Raw genomic sequence first — 25,785 nt, forward strand, 5'->3', positions numbered from 1 at the left:
TCCCAAAAAAGATATAAAAATGCTATAAAATGAAGGTAAAACATCCAAGAATGGTAATAAAATTATAGATACGTTGGAGACGTATTAGTGTTCTATATAAAATGTTTGCGATGAGTGTTTTAAATTTAAAAACCATTGCTGTTTTTTTTATCGTTTGATAAGTCTGTACATTCACAGAGAAAAATGCAAGTGTGTTCAAACCATAGGTTTCATTCAATGATACTGTGACTTTATATTCATACGATCGAGATACAGTATTAAACCCAAAAAAACTAATTCTGGCAACGGCGGAGGTGGTGTGCCGCGCCGGCGTTGTCATTGTCGTGGTCCGGGACATCGTTGTTGAAGTCTTCAAGGCAACATAGAATGTTCTTCATTTGGAAATCAAACATCATGTCGTTGCGCGATTGATGAGCGGGGCACGGGAGGAAGGCAACTCGCGGCGCTGTGAGGTAGCGGTCGACGGCAGCGTCCCATGACGCTGAGGGGGGCACGCGCACGGGCACGGGTGCGGTGGGTGCAGGAAAACGCACGGGGACCGGCACCGCGGTGGGTGCAGGGGCATGCACGGGCATGGACGCTGGCGCTGGCATGTACACCAGCTCGCACGGGTCCACGGGGACCTCGCTGACGCCGGCGGCTTCCAGCACTGTGATAGTGCTTGGTGACCAACCCGTTAATGCTATGGGGATGGTCGCTGGCGCAAGCGCGGGGATGGGAGCTGGGACGGGCGCGGGGGCAGCAACCACCGCGACCAGCTCGTTTAGGGCCAATGTCCATGAGGCCCTATTCCTCCTTATTTTCTATCTCGTCCAGCTCGGAGTCAACTTCACCAAACTGGAAGACTAGTGGCAGATGATCCTTCTGCGCCATGGCGTTGGTGGAGGTCTGCGGGAGGGGAATGGGAGGCGAAGAGTAAGGCCGCCCGTATTAAACAGTGGCTCGGGCGCCATTAATGGAGAGGATGCGAGCGAGGCGGGTGGCCATGGAAGTCAAAGGGCTCGCTTCCGAGTGAGCATGCGCGGCGTACAACTCACACGCTTCCCGATGAGCCTGTGCATTGGAGGACAGTTTGCACGCCTCCCGGTCAGCCTGTGCAGCGGACTGCGCTTGCACGCCTCCCGTCTACTCAAGCAGCTGTCCGCACGGCACCTCCTAGCCATTAAAGGTGTGATGCATGGCGTCACGTGAATGGCTAATAGAACTCCCATGATTTAAATTATACAAACGTTTGAGATGATAAGGTGGCAGCTATTTGTTTCAAAATGCCTTTGTTGGGTGTTGGTTCGTGCGCCTTCTCTCAAATTGGACACGGAAAATACCACATCATGTTGGTGCCATTCCATGATAGCGTGCCAGGTTTCATGAATTCAGACGAGTGTTGGATTTATTAGAATTTTAAAACCAAGTATCTCAATGTTTGTGGCTGAGGCACGATGTTGAGGTGTTTGAAGTTCATTCCCATTTGTTGCATGGGACCTAAGCATGCAACCAAGGACACACATTTGATTTTTCAACCCATTTTTATGCATTGGAGCATGTGCATGTAGCTCAATTTTGAATTATGCACATAAATGCATAGAAAACTCAGTTAATGTATAAAAATGTCCAAACGAACCTAGAAAAATTCCAAGTTTTAACACGACACTCATGTTGCTCTATGGTGCCACTAGACAAAATTTTGAAAGCAAGAAGAGGCAACAAATACCGTTTCATCCGCGAAGGTGGCACATTCCCTACCGGAACCATGAGGCTTGTTGTGAGAAGCTCTAGTTTGTGAGAAGCCTATACCCAAACCTGCCCCAAATGGGAATTTTTTTACCACAGCATGTTGATGCCGTTCCATGATAGCATTCCAAGTTTCATGATTTTCAGACGAGTTTTGGATTTACTAGAATTTAAAAACCATGTATCTCAATGTTTGCGGTCGAGCGACGGTGGCGGGGTGTTTGCCATTCATTCCCATTTCTTGCATGGGACCTAAGAATGCAACCAAGGACACACATTAGATTTTTCAACCCATTTTTATGCACTGGAGCATATACATGTAGTTCAAAATTGAATTATGCACATAAATGCATAGAAAACTCAGTTAATGTATAAAAATGCCCAAACGAACCATGAAAATTTCCAAAATTTAACACGACACTCCTGTTGTTCTATGTTGACACTAGAAAAAATTTGAAAGCAAGAAGAGGCAACGAATATCGTTTCGTCCACAAAGGTGACACGTTCCGTACCGGAATCATGGGGCTTGTTGTGAGAAGCTTATACCCAAACCTGCCCCAAATGGGACAGTTTTTTACAACAACATGTTGATGCTGTTCCGTGATAGCATGCCAAGTTTCATGAATTTCATAGGAGTTTTGGATTTACTAGAATTTAAACAGCATTAGCAATTCTAAACATCATGTCACTCAAGCGATGAATCATGTAGGCATTACGTTTCAACTGTTTCATAACATGTGCATTAAATTTTTCTTGCTTAACAATGTAATTGTCAAATTCATCCAAGCATTGACTAGCAGATTTATTACAAGGGATATCACCTTCATCAAATCTTATAAGAGAATTTACCTCTACTACCTATGTTGGGGTGTCAAGTCCATGTATTTCTTCAATAGGTGGTAGATTCTTAACATCTCCAGCTTTAATACCCTTTTCTTTCATAGATTTATTTGCCTCTTGCATATCTTCAGGACTGAGAAATAGAATACCCCTTCTTCTTCGGAATTGATTTAGGCAGTGGTTTAGGAAGTGTCCAATCATTATCATTCCTCAATATATTATTCAATAGCTCTTCATCCTGTTCAACGGTTCGTTCCTGAAAACACAACTAGCACAACTATCTAGGTAGTCCCTAGAAGCATCCGTTAGTCCATTATAAAAAATATCAAGTATTTCATTTTTCTTGAGAGGATGATCAGGCAAAGCATTAAGTAACTGGAGAAGCCTCCCCAAGCTTGCGGGAGATTCTCTTCTTCAATTTGCACAAAGTTAAATATTTCCTATAAGGCAGCTTGTTTCTTATGGGCAGGAATATATTTTTCAGAGAAGTAATATATCATATCCTGGGGACTACGCACACAACCAGGAGCAAAAGTACTAAACCATAACTTAGCATCACCCTTTAACGAGAAAGGAAATAACTTAAGAATATAATAGTAGCAAAAAAATTCCTCATGAGCGAATAGGGTGGCTATATCATTTAACTTAGTAAGATGTGCCACAACGGTTTCAGATTCATAACCATGGAAAGGATCAGATTCAACCAAAGTAATTAACTCAGGATTGACAGAGAATTCAGAATTCTTATCGGTAACAAAGATAGGTGAAGTAGCAAACTTAGGATCATATTTCATTCTAGCACTCAAAGATTTATCTTTAAGCTTACATAGTAGTTTCTTAAGATCATCTCTATCATTACAAGCAAGAAATTCCCTAACTATCTCTCCATCCATAACATAACCCGCAGGTATCTTGGGAATTTAATATCTAGGATAACCAGGCCCAATAGGTGACTCATAATTTCTAGTTTCAATAATTTTATCAGTTTCAGTAATTTCATCAGTTTCAGCATTCTCAAATTCTTTAGCTTTAGCAAGTTGTTCATCAAGAAATTCACCTAGTGGCACAGTTTCATTAAGCAAAGTACTAGCATCATTCATAGCAGAAGTAGCATCATCAATTACTTGCGAAATATCAGAATTAATAGCAGGTGGTGGTGTTGCAAGCTTACTCAAAACAGAAGGTGAATCAAGTGCAGAGCTAGATAATAGTTCCTTACCTCCCCTCGTTCTAGAGGGAACAATCTTGGTTCTATCATCCTTAAGATTCTTCATAGTGATCAACATATATAAATCCCAAGTGACTCAGCAAATAGAGCGATGCTCCCCGGCAACGGCGCCAGAAAAAGGTCTTGATAACCCACAAGTATAGGGGATCGGAATAGTTTTTGAGGGTAGAGTATTCAACCCAAATTTATTGATTCGACACAAGGGGAGACAAAGAATATTCTCAAGTACTAGCAATTGAGTTGTCAATTCAACCACACCTGGAGAACTAAATATCTGCAGTAGAGTGATCAGTAGCATAGTAATATGGTAGTTTGATAGCGATAACAATAATAGTAGCAGTAACGGTAACAGTAGCAGCAATAGTTTTGTAGCAATTGTGATAGTAGCAGCAATAATAATAATTTAGCAAAGATCAATATGTGAAAAGCTCGTAGGCATTGGATTGGTGATGGAAATTATGTTGGATAGCATTCATCATGTAACATTTATAACCTAGGGCGACACAGAACTAGCTCCAATTCATCAATGTAATGTAGGCATGTATTCCACTACAGGAATCAGGCACTTTGCCATCTGCCATGGCTGACGGCAAAGGCATGCCTGGCTGACGGCAAGGGCCTTTGCCGTACAGGTCCGGCTAAATAGGCTACGGTGAAGGGCTCTTTGCCATCTGCTGACGGACGGCAAAGATGAAACGCTCTTTCCCATCCGCCAGCAGACGGCAAAGAGCCCGGACGGCACAAGTGCCATGTTAGGTCCGTTAAGGGGTTAACGGCGTGCTTTGCCATCCGCTGGCAGACGGCAAAGACAATTGCACATTTGATGTCTGCCAGCAGACGGCAAAGTAGAAAAATAGGCCAGCCCCCAGGTGCTGCCACGTGTCAAGCTATGCCGTCCACTGGCGGATGGCAAAGGTGCAACGCTCTTTGGCATCTGCCAGCAGACGGCAAAGTAACCAAATAGGCCAGCCAGTGCCCTAGGTTGCACAGGTAGCTGCCATGTGGCAGCTTTGCTGTCTACTAGCTGATGGCAAAGCTCTTTCCCGTCCGCTGGCAGACGGCAAAGAGCCTGTATAGCCTTGCTTTTTTGTTTTTTATTATATCCTTGCATTTTCAAAAGACATAAATTATATATATAGTTTCAACCTCAAACATAGCCCATGTATCCATCATCTAGCAGTCCATCAACGCAACAAAACACATAGGGTATTAAAACGTCCAATACATACATAGTTTCACAGAGTTCATCAACATACATACATAGTTTCACGGAGTTATTCAACATACATTGTTTATCAACACAAAATCAAAACAGAAACTAAAACTAGCATTCCATCAATCCAGCTTCCATGAAGTGAATCAAATCTGCAAAAATGGGAGTAAGCAAGTTAGAAGAAGAAGAAAAAGAAGAAGAAGATTAGAAGAAGAAGAAGAAGAAGACTAGAAGAAGAAGAAGAAGACTAGAAGAAGAAGAAGAAGAAGGTTTTTACCCTTTTCCTTCTCATTCTTCTTCTTCTTTTATTCTTTCTTTTTCTTCTCTTTCTTCTTCTATTCTTTCTTTTTCCTCCTCTTCCTTGTTTTTCTTCTTATTATTCCTTATTTGTGTCATTTTAGAGCTTACATAGGTAATTATGCCATTTTTTTAGCTAACTAAGCTTATTATGTCAATTTGGAGGAAATTAAGGTAAGTATAGGTCATTTTTGTGCTAACATAAGTAATTATTCCATTTTTAGATAACGTAGGTAAAATGGATCATTTTGGAGCTAACCTAGCTAAAATGGACCATATTGGAGCTAACGTACGTAAAATGGATCATATTGGAGCTAACCTAGGTAAACTTGCTCATTTTGAAGCTAACCTATGTAAAATGGATCATATTGGAGCAAACCTAGGTAAATTGGGTCATTTTGGAGCTAACTTAACTAATTATGCCATTTTTTAGTTAACTAAGCATATTATGCCATTTTTGACATAAGTAAGCTAAGCATAGGTCTTTATTTACCTAACCTAGGTAACTAAGCATATTAGAGCTAATTTAGTTAAGTATAGATCATTTTGGGGCCAAGTAAGCTAATTATGTCATTTTGTAGGAAGATTGGCTAAGTCTAGATCATTATGGTAACCATTTTGGAGGAAATAAAGCTAAGTCTAGGTCTTTATGCATTTGGTAGGCAAAACACTAGAGAAATGTCACCGTCATCACAGAGGTGAAGGGCCGGTTGGGTTTACGCCAGTGTTAGATGGAGAAGGACCGGTCGGGGTCGGGCTTGCGCCAGTGCGAGACGGAGAAGGATCGGTTGATGCTTGTCAGGAGGCATGCTGCACCAAAGATCATTTGCAATGTCTCGTTAGCATGATGCAACTGAAATGTGAATACTAGTAACTAATGACCGTTCAAATGAAACTCACCGTGTCCGCTATACCAATCTCAGGCATCGGCAGAGGGGTCTGACCATTTTTCTCGCACATAGACTGCACATTTTGATTTCACGAGTCATTCATATTAGTTAGTAATGAAACGAACATTACATGCATGATTTGGCTAATAAGCAGGAGAAACTTACCACGAGGAGCTCGTATAGGGCCCGGTGAGATGCGTCGTTCCGGCTCCTCTCGTCCTCCAGCATCCTAGCCGTCCTCTGCTCCAGCTCGGTCTCCCTCTCCTTGGCCTACCTGTTTGCCTCCGCCAGAAGCTCCTGGGCCCTAGCCTCGATGTCGAGGTCCACTGCCCGTGGTCGAGGCGGTATGACAGTAACAGACCTCGCGTGGCGCTTCTTGATCTCCGGGAGACTGCTAGGACAACGTATCAGTCCATCCCCAATGGCTACTGAGCCATGTTTCCTCCCATCACCAGATAGCATCACGAGCTCTGTATCAAAAGGACTCTGGCTCCGGTTGAAGTCATCCTCTTTCGTCGCCTTCCCCCAGTCTCTGTACCTCACGAGCTTGTTGTGGGAGGAGATGTTGGTGAAGCTCTCTGGATGATCGAGGTCATCCTCAGAGAATGCCTTGGCCCTCTTGAACGGGGCCATATGGGCCATGGCATAGAGGTCGTACAGCGGTGGCACTTCCTTCTTGTTGTGTTTCGCCTAAAAGAGAGGAACAACATATTAGTTAAGGGCTGAAGTTAGCATGAAGAATGAAATTTCATGAATCGTTAAGGGCTGAAACCACATACCCAGTGATCCCCGTACTCAAATAGGTTGGAGCTCCCTTGATGGTGTGGCACACCTCGCATTTGGGAACGCTTATCCCTGGCCTTGTTGTGTTCGGCTAGCCATTGGGGAGAGAACCACTCATACACCAACGCCTCCCAACAGTCCATCATATCCGCACACCATCTCGGGGGCACGTAAGTTTGGCAAAGAGAAATTTCAGCGCTACGCCTACGAATGAAATCAAGGAAACTAAGTACAAGGCCTTAAGAATAGGTAATTACCTTCATGTACTTCTCCTTACCCAGATACTTGCGGTGGCACTTCTTCTTGGCCCTCCTAATGTTAGTCGAGGTGTAGTAGTCTCGAACAGCCTGCATCCTAGCCTCGTGCCGTAAGTTCTGAAGTAGGCGCTTGCACTCGGCTTAGAGAACCCTTGCCGCCTCCGCCTCGTGTTCCTTAGCAACCCTGTAGAAGGTCTGCAATCAAACAAGACAACACTGATTAGTACAATCACTAGGTAATGTTGATTTTTAATTCTTTAAAGTAGAGATTACCCAAAACTGCCGCCTCACAATGTCGGCCACTGTCTCGCACACGACACCGTCGACCGTCTCCTCTGGCGGGGTCGGGGCAGCCACGTACAGCTCTTAGCTCATTGCTAGCTGTGGAGCCTGACCCTCACCGGGCAACGTGACCCACCCCGGGAAGGGGTGCCGGACTAGAGTACCAAGGACCTGGTTGGGCCTGCGGACACCATCGGGGTGTATCCAACCCCTACAGTATGACAAGGCCAACACATTAGATATTAATTTGAAGAAACATGAAGGACAAAGGTTAAAACAGAGTAAATGCACTTACTTTTCCCTGTTAGGCTGAATCAACCACCTCTGATCGTGGGTCGCCGGTACAGCCAGGATCTTCGTACCACCACGCTGGTAGACCTTCTTGCCCTGCTCAACCAGCTCGCCATCACTAAAACTATCGTCAGGCCAGGTCTCCTCGCCATCAGCATGGCCACTAGTCTCCGGAGTCATCTGGGACGAAGACTCTGGGAGCGGAGTCTCGTGGGACGAAGACGCTGGGGCCCGAGTCTCCTGGGACGAAGGCTCGGCGACACGAGGCTCGTCCGCCCGAGGCTCGTGGACCAGAGTCTGAGACGGGTCCAAGTCTGACGTCTCCACCTGAGACGGAGCACTTCGGTGGTCTGGAGAATCAGCTTCGGGTGGCGACGAGGAAGGCACAATAGCCTTCCTACCTCTCCCGCCACCACGTCCACCTCTAGATCCCCTCTTCGTCTTCCCCCGACCTCTCCCAGCCGAAGAAGAAGGGCCCGCTGGTGTCGCCATGCTATCTACGAGCACTCTATGAAGCTGCTGGGGTGGAATATAGCCACCCCTCCCAGCACGCGCCGAGGAAGAAGGAGGCTCGAAGCGCTCTTGACACGCGCCCACCATCTGTCAACACCTGCAATGACAAAGAGTAAACGAAATTAGTACAACATAAACATAATAAAAAATTGGTGGGTCAAAACAACACCAAAACCCCTTTTCTGATATTTCAAGCTTTTGGAATATTTACATAGGAAATATTCTCTATAAATTCCAAGAAAATTCTAGCATGTATGACAATGCCATATTTGGTTATCTTGCCAAGTATCATCTCTTGGAGAACAAAATTACATCACCAAAACCCCTCAAACTACTTAACCTAACTAACCTAGAAACTAACCTAACTAACCTAGTATAAAGATAACTAATTAACCTAACTAACCTAGAAAATCAAACTAACCTAGAAAATCAAACTAACCTAGAAAATCAAACTAACCTAACTAACACCTTCTACTTATTCTAACGATAACTAACCTAACCTAACTAACCTAGAAACTAACCTAACCTAGTCTAAAGATAACTAACCTAACCTAACTAACCTAGAAACTAACCTAGCTACCTAAACTAAACTAAATTAACCTAAAATAAACTCCTTTCCCCCTTGATCTTTCTTTTTCTTCTTCTTCCTTCTTTTCCTTCTTCCTCTTGTCTTCTTTTTCTTCTTCATTTTCCTTATTTTCCTTTTTCCTCTTCACTTCTACTTTTTCTTCTTTTCTTCTTAATATAAAAAACTAACCTAAAATCTAACCTACAATCTACTAACCTAAAAAAAGCTAACCTACAATATACAATCTACTAACCTAATTAAAGCAACTAAATCTACTAACCTAATTAAAGCAACTAAATCTACTAACCTAATTAAAGCAACTAAATATACTAACCCAAAGCAACTAAATCAACTAACCTAAAGCAACTAAATGTACTAACCTAAAGCAACTAAATAAACTAACCTAAATCAACTAATTAACCTAAAGCAACTAAATCTACTAACCTAAAGCAACTAAATCAACTAACCTAAAGCGACTAACCTAAAGCAACTAAATGTACTAACCTAAAGCAACTAAATCAACTAACCTGAAGCAATTAAATCAACTAAAAAAGCAAGAAAAAAAGAAAAAAAATAAAGGGCAGAACCTCACCAAGGGTGGAGCGGCGACGGGCGGGGGGGGGGGGGGGGGGGGGGGGGTGGGCTGGACGGAGAGGCATCGAGCGGCGGGGCGCCGGGGCAGCGGGCGGCGGGCGGCCTCGGGGGTCGGGTGCGGTGGGGGTCAGCGGCGGTGGGGGCCGGCACGAGTGGTGGGGGTCGGCGGCGGGGGCGGCTCAGGCACGGGGACAGCTCGGTGAGGGGAGAGAGACAGAGGGGAGAGAAAGAGGATGGCGCGGGCGCTGACCTTTTTTGATGGGGTGGGGCCAGGGGGACGGCCGTTAGGTGGGCCACTTTCTGTGTCGTCCGCTAGCGGACAGCAAAAAAGCTTTGCCGTCAGCTACCGGACAACAAAGAAAGTGGCCGTTAAGTTCTTCTCGTTAGTGGGCCACCCACTCTCTTTGCCATCCGCTAGCTGATGACAAAGCTTGTAAGCCGTCAGCTAGCGGACGGCAAAGAGCAGGTTGACGGCAAACATGTTCTTTGCCGTCAGTTTTCGTCAAGCTGATGGCAAAGACCCTCTGTGCCATCAACTAGCTGACGGCAAAGATCTTGCTAGCCGCAAAGATCCTGATTCCAGTAGTGTTCCGTATATAGTCATATGTGCTTCCGATAAGAACTTGCATGACATGTTTTGTCGTACCCTCCCATGGCAGCGAGGTCCATAAGGAAACTAAGGGATATTAATGGCTCCTTTTAATAGAGAACTGGAACAAAGCATTAACACATAGTGAATACATGAACTCCTCAAACTACGGTAATCACCGGAAAGAATCCCAACTATTGTCACCTTGGGGTATGCGGATCATAACACGTAACAGGTGCGTATAACTTGCAAGATAAGATCAAGAACACAAATATATTCATGAAAACATAAAGGGTTCAGATCTGAAATCATGGCACATGACAAGCATTAAGCATAACAAAGTCATAGCAACATCAATCTCAGAACATAGTGGATACTAGGGATCAAGCCCTAACAAAACCAACTCGATTACATGATAAATCTCATCCAACCCATGACTGTCCAGCAAGCCTACGAAGGAATTACTCACTCCCGGCGGTGAGCATCATGAAATTGGTGGTGAGGAAGGGTTGGTGATGACGATGATGACGAATCCCACTCTCCCGAGCTCCAAATGGACTCCTGATTTGGCCTCCCAATGAAGAACAGGAGTTGGCAGTGGCTTCGTATCGTAAAACGTGATGAAACTTCCTCTCTTACTTTTTTCTCGGGAATTGTGAATTTATAGTGCCGATATTAGCGTTAGTGGAGCCTCATGGGACCCACAAGCCACTAGGGCGTGCCTAGGGGGGTGGGCGCACCCTGGTGCCTCGTGGACAGCAGGTGGCCCCCCTCTAGTGGGTCTTTGCTCTAGTATTTTTTTACTTATTCCATAAAAAATCTCCAAAAAAATTTGTCCAATTCCGAGAACTTTTATTTCTGCACAAAAAACAACACCATGGTAGTTCTGCTGAAAACAACGTCAGTCCGGGTTAGTTTCATTCAAATCATGCAAATTAGAGTCCAAAATAAGAGCAAAAGTGTCTGGAAAAGTAGATACGACGGAGACGTATCACTATTTTTTGCATGTTTTTGGTTTTCCATAAAATCCATACCTACATAGGTCCAAACACGACGACACTTTTTGACGATTCTTTCTAGACAATAAGAGACCCTAGAAGCTTCGGGGGAGGACGAGAAGACGCATGAGGGCCCCACAAGGCAGGGGCGTGCCCTGGGGGTGATGACCCACAAGTATAGGGGATCAATCGTAGTCCTTTCGATAAGTAAGAGTGTCGAACCCAACGAGGAGCAGAAGGAAATGACAAGTGGTTTTCAGCAAGGTAATTTCTGCAAGCACTAAAATTGTCGGTAACAGGTAGTTTGATAGCAAGATATGGTAACGAGCAAGTAACGATAACGGTAAATAAAGTGCAACAAGGTACCCAATCCTTTTGTGGCAAAGGACAGGCCAAAACGGTTTCTTATAATAAGCAAAGCGTTCTTGAGGGTACACAGGAATTTCATCTAGTCACTTTAATCATGTTGGTTTGATTCGTGTTCGCTACTTTGATAATTTGATATGTGGGTGGAGCGGTCCATGGGTGTTGTTCTTACTTGAAAAAACCTCACACTTACGATTAACCCCCTCGCAAGCATCCGCAACTACGAGAAAAGTATTAAGATAAAATCTAACCATAGCACTAAACATTCGGATCCAAATCGGCCCCTTACGAAGTAGCGCATAAACTAGGGTTTAAGCTTCTGTCACTCTAGCAATCCATCATCTAATAACTACTCCACAATGCATTCCCTTAGTCCCAATGATGGTGAAGTGCCATGTAGTCGACGTTCACATGACACCACTAAGGGAATCACAACATACATATCATCAAAATATCGAACACATATCAAGTTCACATGATTACTTGCAACAAGATTTCTCCCGTGACCTCGAGAACAAAAGTAACTACTCACAAATGACAATCATGCTCAAGATCATAGGGGTATTAAATAGCATAATGGATCTGAACATATAATCTTCCACCAAATAAACCATATAATAATCAACTACAAGATGTAATCAACACTACTAGTCACCCACATGTACCAATCTGAGGTTCCGGTACAAAGATTGAACATAAGAGATGAACTATAGGGTCTGAGAGGAGATGGTGCTGTTGAAGATGTTGATGGAGATTGGCCTCCCAAAGATGAGAGGGTTGTTAGTGATGATGATGGCTTCGATTTCCCCCTCCGGGAGGGAAGTTCCCCCGTCGGAATCGCTCCGCCGGAGGGCAAAAGTGCTCCTACCCAAGTTCCGCCTTGAGACGGCGGCACTCCATCTCGAAAGTCCTCTCCTTAGTTTTTTCTAGGTCAAAATGACCTAAATACCAGAAGATGGGCACCGGAGGTGGGTTGGGCTAAGCACAACCCACCAGGGCGCGCTTGGGGGGCCTCGCGTGCCCTGGTGTCTTGTGCTCTCCAGGTGGCCCCCCTTCGGTAGTTATTTGCTCCAGTATTTTTATATATTCCAAAACAATTCTCCGTGCATTTCCAGCTCAATTGGAGATGTGCAGAATAGGTAACTCAGACGTAGCTTTTTTAGGTCCAGAATTCCAGCTGCCGGCATTCTCCCTCTTTATGTAAACCTTGCATATTATGAGAGAAAAGGCATTAGAATTACTCCATAAAGCATTATTATGCATACAAACATTATAAATAACAGTAGGAAAACATGATGCAAAATGGATGTATCAGGGGGTAGGACGTGCTATCTTGGCTTGTTGGCCCCTCGTGGCTCTGTTTGCCCTAATTCTTGGCCTATAATTTCCCGAATATTCAAAGCAAAACCCGAAAAAAATATCGCCGCTGCAAGCCTTTGTTCCAAAGCTATCCCATCTAGAGTTGTTCCAGTACGTTGCCGGAGGTGGGAATCATTGGGAGGCCATCTTCATCAACCTTACTGCCTCCACGACGATGTGTGAATAGTTCCCTTAGGACCTACGAGTCCATAGTTGTAGCTAGATCTCTCTCTCTCTCTCTCTCTCGCTTCAATACAATAATCCTCTCTCTCTCTCTCTTGAGCTTCAATACAATAATCTTCTTTAAGATCAATCCGATGCAATTTTTTGTGGTGTGTTTGTTGGGATCCGTTGAATTGTGGGTTCATGATCAGATTATTCCTTGATCTATTTTGGATCTATTGAAGTTTCTTCCTTGTGTAATTTTATAACTATGTATGCTTTTCAATCTATGAGTCCTCTTTGACCAATTGCATGAGTAGGCCTTCAGAGGGAGTGGTGCATAGTAGTGGGTTCAACCTTGCCGTGATCTTGCCCTGTGAAAGGAATGACGAAGGCATGTATTTGTGTTGTTGCCACTAAGGGTAAAACGACGGGTTTTGGTCATATTGATTGATCTTTTTCTGTCTACATTTTGTCATCTTGCTTATTGCATTAATCTGTTTATCATGAACTTAATACTTTGATATGCACGCTGGATAGCGGTCTTGGGTGGAGTAATAGTAGTAGATGCAGTTGGATTAACGGTCTACTTGTCACAGACGTAATACCTATGTGAGATTATGCCATGAATGATCACAATTATTACTATGCGCAATTATATCAGTTGTCCAATAGTAATTTGTTTACCACACCATTTGCTATGCTTTCGAGAGAGCTGCCACTAGTGAACCTATGGCCCCCGGGTCTATTCTCCATCAATATAAAAGCCTTTACAATTGCTCTCTATTTTCTCTTTTACCTTTTGTTACTTTGCTAACCACTATCTACTTTTAATCTTGTAACTGGAAAGAACAAGGGGAATGAAAAACCCCTTGCCTTTGTTGGGTGTAAGCAATTGTTGTGTTTGTGTGCAGGTACTACTAATGCTGTTAGTGTAGTGCCTCCTACTGGTTCGATGAACCAGTTTTCAAGACTGGCAACAAAGATCTCCTCGGAAGAGCCGAAGCACGCCCAGACTTCAAAAGCGGTTCAGGGGTTGCCGATGGTGTCTCGGCTAGGGGATATCTCACCACGTCGTCTCTCGGCCTGGTAGGACGGGTCGAGGACCCCCATGCCAGTTCAGGAGTGGGGCACATCAGACGACCCATGGCATATCGATGGAAGGCTCCTGAAGGCTTTTCGTGTACTACAAGAAGTAGATTCCTCGGAGACGTTGTTTCCTTATACGTGACCGACTAAGATATTTTAACCCTAGACCCCCCTGGTATCTATATAAACAGAGGGATAGGGCTTGTACAAAGACAACAATCTCAGGGTAGATCATCTGTACTTTGTACTCCAACCCAAAGAATAAACACAATCAAGACGTAGGGTGTTATCTCCTGGGAGTGCTCGAACCTGGGTATAACCTCATCTCATTGGTACCATCGCATCTAGACGCTTAGTTCGGGACCCCCTACCTGAGATTAGCTGAATTTAGCTCTATCATGTGGCGATGGCAGTGCAAAGACGCTTATCCTTCTTGAAGGTGCTATTGCGGAAGAAGTTGACTTATTCATAGGTGTTTTATTTCATGGTTATGTGCATCACAATGTTACACAGGCCACGGGTTTAACCTTCTTTTTGAAAAAAATCTTCTACTCCCACAAAAAGTAACAAAGCATCTGTCATTTTAGATAATGGTCATGTTTGGCTGCTAGAGCCTAATAATGACACTATGATCATATGTTGGACTATTTTCTTTATAATAAAGAGTCACCATTTCCCATCAAAAGGAAAAAAGATAATCTCCCTCTATGAGTGGATAACCAATTAGGGAAACTCCATTGCCGAGCATCAAAACACCTTTAAATGCTAGGATCATGTGGTCCGAACACTTTTTGCCATCCAATATCGTGCATAAAATATTCGCGAACCGGTCCAAACTTTTGAAATCCCACAAATCGGAAGCAAAGTCGGGAGTGGTCTGTGGGTGTCCAGACCTCTGCCACGTAGGCGTACAACAATTGGGACCCACAGAAAACCCACCTCTCTCGTCCCACTCCAACCCCCACTCCGCTCTTGGCGCCGCATTGATGCCGACCCAGAGTAGACATGATTGGTCACTGCCGCATGGCGGCCAAACAATACAACATTCGCAACGGGGCAGCGGCCAAGAAATTTGCTCCAGCCTGGTCTCCGCATTGCGTTAATGCCAGCTGAGAGCAGACATGACTGGATGGTATGGCTTCCTACCGCATTCATACAGGATGAACATCCCTCTGTCTGCCTGACATTCACGCTGACGCGGCAAACGAGAAGCCAATTCTAGCGGAACATGTTCAAGGCGTCGCTCCGCCAGTCCGGGTGTTCGCTACTATTTAAAGCCCATCGATGATACGTCTCCAACATATCTATAATTTATGAAGTATTCATGCCATGTTTACAATAATTTTATATGGTTTTGGTATGATTTGCATGGAACTAACCCGGATTGACGCTGTTTTTAGCAGAACTACCGTGGTGTTGTTTTTTGTGTAGAAATGAAAGTTCTATAAATGAGCTAAAACTTTTTGACGATTTTTTTGGAACAAAAGAGACCCCCGAAGCTTCGTGGGAGGGCCAGAAGAGCCACGAGGAGGGCACAACCCACCAGGGCGCGCCTGAGGGGCCCGGCTTGCCCCAGTGCGTTGTGCTCACCTCAAGGCCCATCTTAGCGTGATTCCAACGCCAAAAAATCCTATAAATAGAGAAACCATCAGAAATAACCCTAAATCAGAAGTTCCGCCGCTGCAAGCCTCTGTAGCCATGAAAAACCAATCTAGACCCTGTTCCGGCACCCCGCCGGAGGGGGAAATCATCACCGGTGGCCATCTTCATCATCCCGATGGCCACCATGATGAGGAGGGAGTGCACCCTCGGGGCTGAGGATTTGTACCAGTAGCTATGTGTTTAATCTCTCTCTCTCTCTCTCTCGTGTTCTTGAGATGTCACGATCTTGATGTATCGTGGGCTTTGTTAATACAGTTGGATCATATGGTGTTTTCCCCTCTCTATCTTGTTGTGAATTGAGTTTTCCCTTTGAGATTTCGTTTTATCAGATTGAATACTTTTATGGATTTGAGATCACTTGATGTATGTCTTGCTATGAATACCCGTGGTGACAATGGAGTATCATATTGATTCACTTGATATGTATTTTGGCACTCAACTCACGGATTCCCGAGGTGACATTGGGGTAATCTATCATAGGGGTTGATGCATGTTCTCGTCTTTGTTTCTCCTGTAGAAATCTTGGGGCACACTTTGAGGTTCTTTGTGTTGGATTGAGTATTGTGAATCTGAAATTGTTTGATGCATATCATATAATCAACTCACGGATACTCGTGGTGACATTGGAGTATCTAGGTGACATTAGAGTTGGTTTATGTGTATCATATGGTGTTATTTTAGTACGAACTCTTGGTTAGATCGATCAGAAAGAATAGCTTGGTGTTGTTTTCGTACGAACTCTATGATAGATTAATCGGAAAGAAGAGCTTTGAGGTGGTTTCGTACCCTACAAAAAATTTCTTCTTATGTTCTCCGCTAGATAGGAACTTTGGAGTGATTCTTCATCGCACGTTGAGGGATGGTTATATGATCATATTATATTAGCATTGTTGAGAGATTGCGCTAGTGAAAGCACGAACCCTAGGCCTCATTTTCAAGCATTGCAATACCTTTTTTGCTCACTTTTGTTACCTGCTACCTTGCTATTTTTTATTGTTCCCATTACAAAAATCAATATCTACTATCACTACTACGCTTGTATCACCATCTCTTTGCCGAACTAGTGCACCTATACAAATTACCATTGTATTTGGTGTGTTGGGGACACAAGAGACTTTTTATTATTTGGTTACAGGGTTGTTTGAGAGAGACCATCTTCATCCTACGCCTCCCACGGATTGATAAACCTTAGGTCATCCACTTGAGGGGCAATTGCTATTGTCCTACAAAACTCTGCGCTTGGAGGCCCAACATGAGTCTACAAGAACAAGTTGTGTAGTAGACATCAAGCTCTTTTCTGGCGCCGTTGCCAGGGAGGTGAGTGCTTGAAGGTATATCTTTAGATCTTGCAATTGAATCTTCTAGTTTCATATTTTATCACTAGTTTGGTTTATAAAAGAAAACTAAAAAAATGGAATTGAAGTGGTCTCATATTGTTCATCTTTATAATGTATTTCGTGAAAATGATGGAAAGAAAAATTGTGCTCAATTGATAGAAGAAGAATTCTATAAAATGTTTGACAAAAAATCTTTGAATGATGAGCATGGTTGCAATGTCGTTGGTATGAACTCTTTGAGTATCCATGATGCTAACGATATGCAAAGCCATAAGCTTGCGGATGCTATGTTTGATGAAGATGATATTTTTAGTTCCCCAAGTTTTGATTAGGAAAATTATTATGATGATAGCATGCCTCCTATTTATGATGATTATATTGATGAAAGTGGAGTTGGAGAGGTCATGACTTTATTTAATGATGAATCCGCTATTTTGGAAGAGGTTTCAATTGATTATGAAAACAAAGTTATATCTATGATGATTATGGTGATGGCATGTATGCTATAAATAATAATGATAACCATGAAACTTGTCCTCATGATTTTAATTTTCAATCTCATGATAGTTATTTTGTTGAATTTGCTCCCACTACTATTAATGAGAAGAAATTTGCTTATGTGGGGAGTAATAAAATTTCTATGCTTGTGAATCATGAAAAGAATGCTTCATGTGATAGTTATATTGTTGAATTCATTCAGGATGCTACTGAAAATTACTATGAGAGAGGAACATATGCTTTTACATATTGCAAAAATATCAAGTTTCCTCTCTATGTGTTGAAAGATTTGAAGTTGCACTTCTTTTGCCTTCTTATGCTAGTTGATTTTGCTCCCATAAATTATTTGCTCACAAAATCCCTATGTTTGGCTTAAATGTGCTTGCCATGTGTTTCATGATGCTCTTGTTATGTTTCGATTCTTATCTTTTATGTGAGCATCATTGAAATCATCATGCCTAGCTAAAAAGGCATTAAAGAAAAGTGCTTGTTGGGAGACAACCCAACACTTTTACCTATGTTTTTGTGTGTTCAAATGATTATGCTACTGTATTAATCATGTTTAATAGCTTTTTTCAATAAAGTACCAAGTAAAGCCTTTGGGATAGTGTGGATGATAGTTGACTTGATTCTGTGCAAAAACAAAAACTTTTTGCTCAGTATAGGAATTTTAAAAATTCACTGGAACGTGATTTTGATCTGATTTTTTTACAGGTGATAGATATACAAATTCCCTATGTTTTCCTAAATTTTCAGAAGTTTTAGAGTAGCAGAAGTATGGTAGTTGTCCAAATCATTACATATTGTTCTGTTTTTGACAGATTCTGTTTTCAATGCATAGTTTGCTTGTTTTCCAGTTTCTATGCCTTATACTGATCAATATAAATTGTAGTCATGATATGCTACAATAGTCATCGTGTGGAAACAATTATGAATCTTGTCTTTGACAGTACCAAAGTGAATGGTTTTCTCTTTATCATGCTAATCTATCTCATGAAGTTCCATTAAGTTTTGTGTGATTGAAGTTTTCAAGTTTTGGGTGAGATATCGATTTGGGGAGAATAAGGAGTGACAAGACCCTAATCTTGGGGATGCCCAAGGCACCCCAAGGTAATAGTCAAGGAAGATCCAAGAAACTAAGCTTGGGGATGCCCCGGAAGGCATCCCCTCTTTCGTCTTCAACATTATCGGTAACTTCACTTGGAGCTATATTTTCATTCGTCACATGATATGTGTTTTTCTTGGAGATTCATTTTCTTATGCTTGCTGTTATTTAGAATAATGTTTTGCATCTTCTATTTCAATAGAAATGTCAAGTATAGCCTTTACCATGCTTATTTTATAAGTCTACATGTTGCTGTTTAAAAATAGAAAGTTTGTTGTCATTGTCTGAATTCTTCTGGAAAGTCAGAACTTGATAAAATCTTGAAATTTTTACACAATATGATATGACAAATTTTCTACACTGTGCTAATTTTTCAGAATTTTTGGAGTTAAAGAAGTATTGATATTCTTGCATTCTTTACAGACTATACTGTTTTGACAGATTGCTGTTATGTTTGCATTGTTTGCATATGTTTGCTTGTTTACTGATTCTATTTGATGATAGGACTATTAAATATCCAGAGGCATTTAGTATGAAATGTTGAATAATAATTTTAGTGATTTGCTACAGTAGATAATGATAAGGTTTTGCATTGATTTATACTAACTTATCTCATGAGTTCTTGTTGAGTTTTGTGTGGATGAAGTTTCTGAGATTTAGAGAAACCGTGATATGAGAGGAATTAAGGAGACACAGGAGCTCAAGCTTGGGGATTTCCAAGGCATCCAAAATTAGTATTTCAACAAGTCTCAAGCATCTAAGCTTGGGGATGCCCCGGTAGGCATCCCACCTTTCTTCTTCAACAATTATCGGTTAGTATCGGTTGAGCCTAAGTTTTTGCTTCTTCACATGATGTGTGCTATCCTTGGAATGTCATTTTGTTTTGTTTTTCTTGCTTTTTTAATAACATAATTAGATATGAAAGTTTAAAATAAGAGAGAGTGCTCAATTAGCTACCTATTTACTTAACTACTCACTTGATCTTCACTTATATCTTTTTGGAGTAGCTTGTCATTAATCTTGTGCTTCACTTATATCCTATGAGTAAATTGTTGAATGAATTGAATATCATGAAGTTGAAATTATATCATGCCTAGTGGTAGCTTCACATTGGGTTTAGAAAGTGAAATTTTTTGAAGCTTGACAATCACAATATTGGTCATACAAGCAATTCATGAATGGTTAGTATAAGGAAGAGAACTTTCACATACAAATATATTATCTTGGACATCTTATATGATTGTGAATACCCATTAATTATTTTCAAACTTGAGCAAATTAGTTGAAGTTGGAGAAGGAAGACAACGTAGTGAGTTATGGTTGTGTATATTTGCATAGAAGTTATATTGTCATGGATCCTCCAACATGTAGTATTTGCCTAGGATCTTTTGCTAGCCAAAAAATCGTACCAAGTAGAGATACTACTTGTGCATCCAAAAACCCTTAAACCCAGTTTCTTGCCATGAGTGTCCACCATACCTACCTATGGATTGAATATGATCCTTCAACTAAGTTGTCATCGGTGCATAAAGCAATAAAAATTGCTCCTAAATATATTCGATCTTTTATTGTAAGGGAATGTTGAGCATTGTACGAACTTGTGATGACAAAGTAATAAAAGCGACGGACTGCATAATAAAGGTTGCTATCATAAGGGGCAATATAACGTGACGTTCCTTTGCATTAAGAGCTTGGGCATCCAAATAAAAAGCGCATGACAACCTCTGCTTCCCTCTGCGAAGGGCCTATCTTTTACTTTTCAGTATTTAATTTTATGCAAAGAGTCAATAGTATGCATTCTCATTTCAACCTCAACTATTCTCTTGATGGCAAGCATCATGTGGTGGGGAAAGATCTAGGCACATATGACCAGTCAAATATATTTGCTCATGATTTATTATTGTTGACAGTTACCTCTATGATAAATGAGTTGGGAGGCAAAATATTAAACCCCTATCTTTCTCTGTGTTCGATGTATGCCATTTGTTCTAAGAATATGCTTTGAGTACTAGCAATCATGGAAGACTATATGATGATTGACTATGTGGAGCTCTTACTTAGACTCTATTGAATAAGTTGAATTGCAATTGTTTGGTGACTAAGAATATAGGTTGTTGAGTTTCAAGAGAATTCATTGTTTGAATCTTAACATGTGAATTGATTGCTACTTGATACGTCTCCAACGTATCTGTAATTTTTTATTGTTCCATGCTGTTATATTATCTGTTTTGGATGTTTAATGGGCTTTAATATACCTTTTTATATTATTTTGGGACTAACCTATTAACCGGAGGCCCAGTGCAAATTGCTGTTTTTTGCCTATTTCAGTGTTTCGCAGAAAAGGAATATCAAACGGAATCCAAACGGAATGAAACCTTCGCGAGGATCGTTTTTGGAACAAACGCAATCCAGGAGACTTGGAGTGGACGTCAAGGAAGGAAGCAACGAGGCGGCCACGAGGCAGGGAGCCGCGCCCAGGGGGGTAGGCGCGCCCCCCACCCTCATGGGCCCCTCGTAGCTCCACCGACCTACTTCCTTCACCTATATATAATCTTATACCCTGAAAACATCCAGGAGAGCCACGAAACACTTTTTCCACCGCCGCAACCTTCTGTACCCATGAGATCCCATCTTGGGGCTTTTTCCGGTGCTCTCCCGGAGGGGGAATCGATCACGGAGGGCCTCTACATCAACACCATGGCCTCTCCGATGATGTGTGAGTAGTTTACCACAGACCTTCGGGTCCATAGTTATTAGCTAGATGGCTTCTTCTCTCTCTTTGGATCTCAATACAAAGTTCTCCTCGATCTTCTTGGAGATCTATTCGATGTAATACTTTTCGCGGTGTGTTTGTCGAGATCCGATGAATTGTGGGTTTATGATCAAGATTATCTATGAACAATATTTGATTCTTCTCTGAATTCTTATATGCATGATTTGATATCTTTGCAAGTCTCTTCGAATTATCAGTTTGGTTTGGCCTACTAGATTGATCTTTCTTGCAATGGGAGAAGTGCTTAGCTTTGGGTTCAATCTTGCGGTGTCCTTTCCGGTGACAGCAGGGGCAGCAAGGCACGTATTGTATTTTTGCCATCGAGGATAAAAAGATGGGGTTTATATCATATTGCTTGAGTTTATCCCTCTACATCATGTCATCTTGCCTAATGCGTTACTCTATTCTTATGAACTTAATACTCTAGATGCATGCTGGATAGCGGTCGATGTGTGGAGTAATAGTAGTAGATGCAGAATAGTTTCAGTCTACTTGTCACGGACGTGATGCCTATATACATGATCATGCCTAGATATTCTCATAACTATGCGCTTTTCTATCAATTGCTCGACAGTAATTTGTTCACCCACCGTAGAATATACTATCTTGAGAGAAGCCACTAGTGAAACCTATGGCCCCCGGGTCTATTTTCCATTATATTAATCTCCCGTCAACTTGCTATTTCTGTCGCCGTTTATTTTGCAATCTTTACTTTTAAATCTATACAACAAAAATACCAAAAAAAATTATCTTATTATCTTTATCAGATCTCACTTTTGCAAGTGGCCGTGAAGGGATTGACAACCCCTTTATCGTGTTGGTTGCAAGGTTCTTAATTGTTTGTGCAGATACTAGGGATTTGCATGTAGTCTCCTACTGGATTAATACCTTGGTTCTCAAAAACTGAGGGAAATACTTACGCTACTTTGCTGCATCACCCTTTCCTCTTCAAGAGAAAACCAACGCATGCTCAAGAGGTAGCAAGAAGGATTTCTGGCGCCGTTGCCGGGGAGATCTACGCACAAGTCAAGATATACCAAGTACCCATCACAAACTCTTATCCCTCGCATTACATTATTTGCCATTTGCCTCTCGTTTTCCTCTCCCCCACTTCACCCTTGCCGTTTTATTCGCCCTTTTCCGTTCGTCTCTTTTTGCTTACCTTTTGTGTGCTCGCTCTTTGTTTGATTTGCTGCCATCATGTCTGAAACTGGGGAGGTTATCATTGATAATGATAGTGGTAATAACATGGAAAACTTTGATGCTTTTGATGATCCTCCTGAAGTACCTACTATTTTACACACTAAAAAGTTTCGGATTGGTAGTGGTAATATTATTGGAAAAGGAGTTATTCAAGATTTATTTACTTGTGTCGGTGCCCTGCCCACTATGGGTGGGTCTGTTCTTCATAGAACTAGTAGTCTTGCGGATGCTATATCTTTGCTCGTAGTTGAACTTGAAAGACAATTTATTCATATGCATCCTTGCATACAAAGGATTTTTCTAGAGTTTTCCAATATCGAGCATTCTTCTGTTAAGCGAGCAGCTACTATCTTTTTGGCACATGAGTTCAGATTTATAATGAGAGGCCAATGAATTTTTTGCGCATTATAGGGTGGACGCTGGTCGTCCTCCCATAGAAGCTATCCTTTTTAATCAAGAAGACTTAATGTATTTACGATCTTTAGATCATGTTGCTTACAATGAAAACCTTAGAAAGAAGGTTCCTACCGATGTTCTAGTTGATAGAATTTCTGAACTCAATGATGATTTTGCTATTCAGAATAATGGGTTAGGTTTTTCTCTTGAACAAAGGCTCATGACTTTTTTTCCAAAAGAATGCTTATAATGATGAATTGGTTGTGCAATATAAGGGGCCAAAGGAGGAACCCATACCTCCCGAGCTTGATCTTGGGGACTTTTGTCCCATTAAATTTAGCCCTTTTGATTACTTTTGCTTGCCACAAATAAAACTTGCTGCTGAACGTAGGGAATATGAGAGGAGTTTTCGCGATTTGCCTTACCATTATTATGGCAATACCTAGATCTATTCTTGTTTTTATGCCTAGCTATGGGTGTTAAACGGTAGCGCTTGTTGGGAGGCAACCCAATTTTATTTTGTTCCTTGCTTTTTGTTCCTGTTTAGTAATAAATATTTCATCTAGCCTCTGGTTAGATGTGGTTTTATGTTTTCATTAGTTTTTGTGCCAAGTAAAACCTATAGGATTTTCTTGGGTGATAATTATTTGATCTTGCTGAAAAAGACAGAAACTTTCTGCTCACGAAAACAATTGTTAAAAATTACCAGAAAGTGATAAAATACTGATTCCAATTGCAGTAGATCAATAATCAAATTATCTAGGTCTTCCTATTTTTGTAGATTTTTCTGAGTTATAGAAGTTTGCGTTTGATACAGATTACTACAGACTGTTCTGTTTTTGACAGATTCTGTTTTTTGTGTGTTGTTTGCTTATTTTGATGAATCTATGGCTAGTATCGGGGGGTATGAACCATAGAGAAGTTGGAATACAGTAGGTTTAGCACCAATATAAATAAAGAATGAGTTCATTACAGTACCTTAAAGTGGTGGTTTGTTTTATTTCGCTAACGGAGCTCATGCGATTTTCTGTTGAGTTTTGTGTTGTGAAGTTTTCAAGTTTTTGGGTAAAGATTTGATGGATTTTGGAACAAGGAGTGTCAAGAGCCTAAGCTTGGGGATGCCCAAGGCACCCCAAGGTAAAATTCAAGGACAACCAAAAGCCTAAGCTTGGGGATGCCCCGGAAGGCATCCCCTCTTTCGTCTTCATCTATCGGTAACTTTACTCGATGCTATATTTTTATTCACCACATGATATGTGTTTTGCTTGGAGCGTCTTGTATTATTTGAGTCTTTGCTTTTTAGTTTACCACAATCATCCTTGCTGTACACACCTTTTTGTAGAGACACACATGAATCGGAATTTATTAGAATACTCTATGTGCTTCACTTATATCTTTTGAGCTAGATAATTTTGCTCTAGTGCTTCACTTATACCTTTTTAGAGCACGGTGGTGGTTTTATTTTGTAGAAATTATTGTTCTCTCATGCTTCACTTATATTATTTTGAGAGTCTTTTAGAACAGCATGGTAGTTTGCTTTGGCTATAAAATTAGTCCTAATATGATAGGCATCCAAGATAGGTATAATAAAAACTTTCATATAGAGTGCATTAAACACTATGATAAATTTGATAGTTGATAATGGTTTTGAGATATAAAGGTGGTAATGTTAGAGTCATGCTAGTTGGGTAATTGTGAAATTGAGAAATACTTGTGTTAAGGTTGGCAATTCCCGTAGCATGCACGTATGGTAAACGTTGTGTGACAAATTTGAAGCATGGGGTGTTCTTTGATTGATTTCCTTATGAGTGGCGGTCGGGGACGAGCGATGGTCTTTTCCTACCAATCTATCCCCCTAGGGGTATGCGTAGTAGTACTTTGCTTCGAGGGCTAATAAACTTTTGCAATAAGTATATGAGTTCTTTATGACTAATGTGAGTCCATGGATTATACGCACTCTTACCTTTCCGCAATTTGCTAGCCTCTACGGTACCATGCATTGCCCTTTCTCACCTTGAGAGTTGGTGCAAACTTCACCGGTGCATCCAAACCCCGTGATATGATATGCTCTATCACACATAAGCCTCCTTATATCTTCCTCAAAACAGCCACCATACCTACCTATTATGGCATTTCCATAGCCATTTCGAGATATATTGCCATGCAACTCTCCACCGTTCCGTTTATTATGACACGCTCCATCATTGTCATATTGCTTTGCATGATCATGTAGTTGACATCGTATTTGTGGCAAAGCCACCTTCATAATTTTTTCATACATGTCGCTCTTGATTCATTGCATATCCCGGTACACCGCCGGAGGCATTCACATAGAGTCATATTTTGTTCTAAGTATTGAGTTGTAATTCTTGAGTTGTAAGTAAATAGAAGTGTGATGATTTTCATTATTAGAGTATTGTCCCATGCAAGGAAAGGTTGATGGAGACTATGATTCCCCCACAAGTCGGGATGAGACTCCAGACTAAAAAAAGAGGCCAAAGAAGCCCAAATAAAAAAATGAGAGAAAAAGAGAGACGGGGACAATGTTACTATCCTTTTTCCACACTTGTGCTTCAAAATAGCACCATGATATTCATGATAGAGAGTTTCTTATTTTGTCACTTTCATATACTAGTGGGAATTTTTCATTATAGGTATATTCCAATGATGGGCTTCCTCAAAATGCCCTAGGTCTTCATGAGCAAGCAAGTTGGATGCACACCCACTTAGTTTCTTTTGATGAGCTTTCATACACATATAGCTC

The 25,785-nt window shown here is 41.6% G+C and overlaps 1 pseudogene; it reads right to left on the bottom strand.

Moving 5' to 3' along the window:
* Positions 1–272: 272 nt before the first annotated feature.
* Positions 273–7,989, bottom strand: LOC141040980 (uncharacterized; annotated as a pseudogene).
* Positions 7,990–25,785: the final 17,796 nt, after the last annotated feature.

The sequence above is a fragment of the Aegilops tauschii genome, chromosome 2 (genome assembly GCF_002575655.3).
Source record: "Aegilops tauschii subsp. strangulata cultivar AL8/78 chromosome 2, Aet v6.0, whole genome shotgun sequence".
Taxonomy (NCBI): Eukaryota; Viridiplantae; Streptophyta; class Magnoliopsida; order Poales; family Poaceae; genus Aegilops; species Aegilops tauschii.